The sequence below is a fragment of the Mus caroli genome, chromosome 8, assembly GCF_900094665.2.
Source record: "Mus caroli chromosome 8, CAROLI_EIJ_v1.1, whole genome shotgun sequence".
In the NCBI taxonomy this organism is placed as follows: Eukaryota; Metazoa; Chordata; class Mammalia; order Rodentia; family Muridae; genus Mus; species Mus caroli.
Genome location: NC_034577.1, coordinates 114,951,361 through 114,956,934, shown reverse-complemented (window position 1 = coordinate 114,956,934; position 5,574 = coordinate 114,951,361).

The window sequence follows — 5,574 nt, the reverse complement described above, 5'->3', positions numbered from 1 at the left end:
GCCACCACGCCCGGCTCTTTCTTTCCTTTTTTGCAGCAGAAAATGTCCCATGTAGCCCAGGCTGGCCTCAAATTCAGTGACTTTGGACTTCTGGTTTGCCTGCTTCTAAGTGCTGGGGTCACAGGCTCGGGCCACCACACCTGGGCTGGTGCTGGGGACAAAACCCGGGGCTCTGTGCATGCTAGGTTAGTCTCTACCAACTGAGCCACATCTCAGCATAATTTCTTTTATTGGCCAAACAGTATTCAATATGCCATTTGCATATTTTCAGATAATCTGGCCTGGCCTCAAACTTGCTATGTAGCTGAGGGCGACCTTGAACTCTTGATCCTTAGGATTCCATCTCCTGACTCCTGGGATTGTAGGCATTCTTCACTATACTAGTTGTACTGGCTGGTTGTGTGTCAACTTGACACAAGCTGGAGTTATCACAGAGAAAGGAGCCTCCCTTGAAGAAATCCCTCCATGAGATCCAGCTGTAAGGCATTTTCTCAATCAGTGATCAAGGAGGGAAGGCCCAGCCATCCTAGTGGGTGGTGCCATCCTAGGGCTGGTAGTCTTGGGTCCTATAAGAGAGCAAGCTGAGCAAGCCAAGAGAAGCAAGCCAGTAAGCAACATCCCTCCATGGCCTCTGCATCAGCTCCTGCTTCTTGACCTGCTTGAGTTCCAGTCCTGACTTCCTTTGGTGATGAACAGCCATGTGGAAGTGTAACCTGAATAAACACTTTCCTCCCCAACTTGTTTCTTGGTCATGATGTTTCGTGGAGGAATAGAAACCCTGACTAAGACACTAGTTCAGACAATCCTTTTAAATAGTTTTTGCAATCAGAAAAAAAAAAAAAAAAGAAGGACCAGCCAGATGGCTTAGTGGGTAAAATAAACGCCCTTGCTCTTTGCTCCTCAATCCCTACTTGGTGGAAGGAAAGAGCTGACTCCCCAAGATGTCTTCTGAGTGGCAGGTGTGTGTCCACGTGCGGATGGTAAGTAAACAGGAAGAAATCGACTAAGCTCCACACTGGGGTTGTGTTTCCTGCTACCACTTTCTCCTCCTCGGAGGACTTCTCCTAAGAGATCCGGAAGCAAATATACTGAGTTCCTTCAGCACCACCTGTGGCCCTGAGCTGTCCCGATACTCAATATAAAGTGGTCATTGCAGTGATAAAGAGATCGGGCACATTTCGGGGCAGGGAGCATGTGTTTGTGAGGTGAAGACAATGGACAGGAACCCCTCTGGGCATGCTCAGGTTGCACATCGGTTTAGCTAAAAAGAAACAAAGGGCACTCTGAAGGTGTGTTACACCGTCTGCCCCTGCCACCGACTCACGTACAGGCTGACCGAGTCCCGCAGTCGACTGCTCAGCAGATTTGTTCCCAATGGGCTGCGGGATGCCATAGTTTATCTTCATGTCTCCGTGTGAAATGAGTTACCGCTCCCGGCTTTCTGTGACTTCATCCCTCTTGTTTGAGCAGCTTGCTGTGCTATGGGGTGCATCTCTCATCTCGTCTCTTCCCTCCGTGGTGCTTGTCCTTGAGTTTATTAGGGCTTCTTTGTTCTGAGTTTGGAGTTTTTAATGTGACTTGGAATGTTTTCAACCATTGTCTTTTCAGCTGTTTCCCCTCCCTGTCCTTTGAGGTTTGTCAGGATGCCTGCTTTTACCTTTCTCTGGAATCCTCTGCTGTCACATCGAATACACTTCCTTGTTTCTGTCTCTCTCTAACTTCAGGAATCTTTCAGTGGTTCTGTTCTCCCGCTGTGGGCCCTACCCACCCCAGGCACTGCACTTGGCTCTTCACTCTCCCTTTACCTGGAGGTTGAGACTGTGAGCTCTGTGATTGCATCTTAGTTCCCATCCCTGGTCCAGCCTCTTGATTGCACAGTCTTTATTTTACTTTGTGTCTGTGTATGTGCATTTGTGTGTTCCTGAGTATGTGTGTGTGTGCGGTGTGTGTGTATGTGTGTGTAGTGTATGTATGTGTGAGAGAGACTGTGTGTGATGTGTGTGTGTGTGTGTAGTGTATGTATGTGTGAGAGAGACTGTGTGTGATGTGTGTGTGTAGTGTGTATATGTGAGAGAGAGAGTGTGTGTGTGGAGTGTGTATGTGTGTGTGTGTAGAATTGCATGAAATTCTGTTCATGTATTTGTAGAGGCCAGAGAGAAATTTCAGATTTTATTTCTTAGGCGTTTCTCCTTGGCCTGCAGCTTGCCCATTAAGCTAGACAGCCAGTGAGCGAGCCCCACTGAGACATGCACAACAGATTGGCCTGTCTTCTCCCCAGCACCAGTGAGTGAGCCTCACAGAGACATATACAACAGATTGGCCTGTCTTCTCCTCAGCATTAGCATCACAAGCGTGTGTGGCAAGCGTGAGTTAGTTAGTTTGTTTGTTTGTTTTGTGTGGGTTCTGGGGCTCACAGGAAAATCCTTGTCTTTACAAGGCAAACATTTTGCTGCCTGAGCCTTCTCTCCAATCCAGACTGGAGTTCGTCTTGCTTTCCACTGAGTACAGTCATGCGAGTGATTTGTGATTTGTGAGGTCGTTTCTGGTGGCTGACTTTTCTCTTCCTCGTGGGCAGTGTTTGCCCACTTCACATCCGGGGTGATTTGTCACTGACTGTCAGGCTCGGGAATGTTTGCTTACAGATGACAGAGATGTGCTTGAGCCTTCGTCTCACATGCAGATAAATCACTTAGAAGGAACTTAATGCCCCTGCCACATCCTGAAAGCACTCTGTTCAACACAGTATACTTGAATTATGAGACATTTTATTATAAATAGTGGGACTGGGACCTTCTTCCTTTGGTGCTGGGGATTGAACAGCAGCTATGTACTCTTATGCTGAGCTAAATTCACAGCTTTTTACTTTTTTAATTAAGGTAGTGTGTGTGTGTGTGTGTGTGTGTGTGTGTGTGTGTAATTGGAGACAGGGTCTCTGTGTAGCCCAGGCTGGTCTCGAAGTGCTGGCCCTTCACCCTTAGCTTGCTGTGATGCTCCTGTGGAGGTCAGAGGATAATTTGTAGGAAATCAGTTTTCTCCCATCATGTAGATCTTGAGGATCGAACTCGTGTTGGCAGACCTAGTGACAAACGCCTTTACCTGCTGAGCCATCTTGCTAGCCTGGGCATTGCTCCTCAGAATGCTACCTACCTTGGGGTTTATTGTTTTTGGAGGCAGGGTCTCGTCCTGGTCTTGCCAAGTAAGCTATATTGGCTGCCCAGCGAGCCCCAGGGATCTGTTTATCTCTGTCTTCCCAGTGCTGGATTGCAGGTTTGGGCTGCCGTGCCTGCTTGTTTCCTGTGGGTTCTGGGGATTGAACTCAGTTCTCATGTTTGTCAGATGACTGGGCTATCTACCTAGCTCCTCACATCCCCCATAATGTGAAGATGTCAGTCATATGATGGAGGCCCGGCATCGTGGTTTCACCTCAGTTATTGTGTCTGAAAAGCCCCCATTTCCAAAGCTGATATACAAATGGAGGGGCAGAGTTCTCCACCACTGCTATGCTCTGTGAATCTGAATCCAAAAACCATGCGTATTCGGAAGGGACCCTGAGCTCTCCTCAAACTTAAAAGCAGACACCTCCAGTTCTCTTCTCCCTTTATAGGACCACAAAGCACTCATTCCTAGGTGTCTTCGTTTCTGGACAACACTGCTCACTGTGTTCTGCCAAAGGCAGCTACTGTTAGTTTTACAACTTAATTTAAAAATAATAAAGTAGGCTGAGTGTCTAGAAGCGAGCGAATTAAAAAGAAATGGAGAAATTCAAGATATAACTCCTTGGGTAGCCAGGCTAGAACCCCACACAGCCTCTAACTGATGGAAAATCTCCCACAGCACAGCTTACCTTTGTCAAACACATCACCGATGCTAACTCTGATGAGCTGCACTCGCACTCCGGTGCAGACAGAAGAAGCCCCATTTCTAATCCAGTTATGCAACACCCGAATTAGATGTTTTCAATATTGCAACTAGAATAACTTTTTAGGTGTGTGAGTCTTTTGCCTGCCTGTTTGTCTGTGTACCTGGTGCCTGAGGAGGTGGTGAGCCTCCATTTGGGTCCTGGGTCTGGAACCCAGATCCTCTGTAAGAATAACAAGTGCTATTAACCACTGAACCAGCTCTCCAGCCCTGTGTCTGAATGTTTGAGCCACTACTTATCTGCATCATAAGTTTCTGCACTGACCACCCTATGCTCATCTATACTGCTTTTCTGTAAGCATCCTTTTCTTGGTTTATACATGGTGCAATGCCTTTGCTTTGCTTTGCTTTGCTTTGCTTTGCTTTGCTTTGCTTTGCTTTGCTTTGCTTTGCTTTGCTTTGCTTTGCTTTGCTTTGCGACACTAGGCCTGAGCATGTTACGGGAGTGCTTTGCTGCTGTGATGTATCACCAGCCCCTGCTACTTTGTTTCCTTTAGATAGTTTTGTTTGCTATGTAGCTCAGGTTTGTTTAAAGTCACCCAAGTACTACGATTGCAAGCATGACCCACCATCCCTGACAGGGAGGGCATTTGGAAGAAAGTCCTCGAGTGTATTTCTAGGCAAACTCAAGGCCAATGGCGGAAGCATGTTACACAGCAAGCCAAGTATCCGATGGTCTCTGCAGGCTCCTAGCTAGGCTGCTAGGTCATAGCACCCATGTCCCCCACGACAGGGCAACCGACGGGTGGTTCTGAGCAGCTGGTCATCTCTGTGGAACCCTGGCCTCTTTTGGGTCCAGGTCTAGCATCCCAGGGGGCCCAGGGAGTGATTCTGCTCCTGGGGCTACTGATTTTACAAGCCGTTAATGGAAAACAGAGTGGAGAGGCAGGGGCTGATGCATGCCAGTCGTGCAGATCGCTGTGTGTCTGGGCAGTAAGGACATCTTCAGAGAACCTCCTGGGCGAGTCCTTCAGAAGAAATCATGGTTAGAAATGTACACATACTAACTAACGCTCAAGCTACAGTATCAGTTTTGTGTTGGCAGCTTCCTTCCAATGGAAGGGATTCTTTTTCCGGTATTCCTCTTTTGCTCAGAGCAGCTGCAGGACACAGGCCTCGAAGGCTCTCCAGAAGGTGGGGAGGACTACGCATTGTCCAGAATCCTCCCTTCTGTGCTCCCTGTGGTCCCCAGGGAGGGCGTTGGCTGGGAGCTCTCCTCAACATCCCCTTGAACACTGCAATCGCTGGTCTCCTTACTGTTGAGCATCTTCCCATCCCCTTCCCCTCTGTAGCCCTCTCTCCTCCAGGACAATTCTGTCCTGTTCTGTCAAAGAGTTTGTAGCCACTGACCCCAGATGCAAGCACTGAGGCTGGAGACTTGTCTTTGTTCTTACTTTTCCCTCCCTAGCGCCTTCTCCAGACCCGGATACAGTGTAGGTCCCAAGCAAATATTTTCAGAATAAATGAACTAGAACCAGAGCGTGCTGTCTTTTACAGCCCTAAACAGGCAGAAAGGGAGCGGTGGAGCTGTGTGAGCCTCGATGAAAGCCCAGTCCAGGAGCTTGTTTAGGGCCAGCCAAGCATTAAATCTCAAGACAGATTCCCACTGAGGTAGTCAAGAGGCCTGTCTGAGCCTTTATCTCCTCTGTGTGTGTG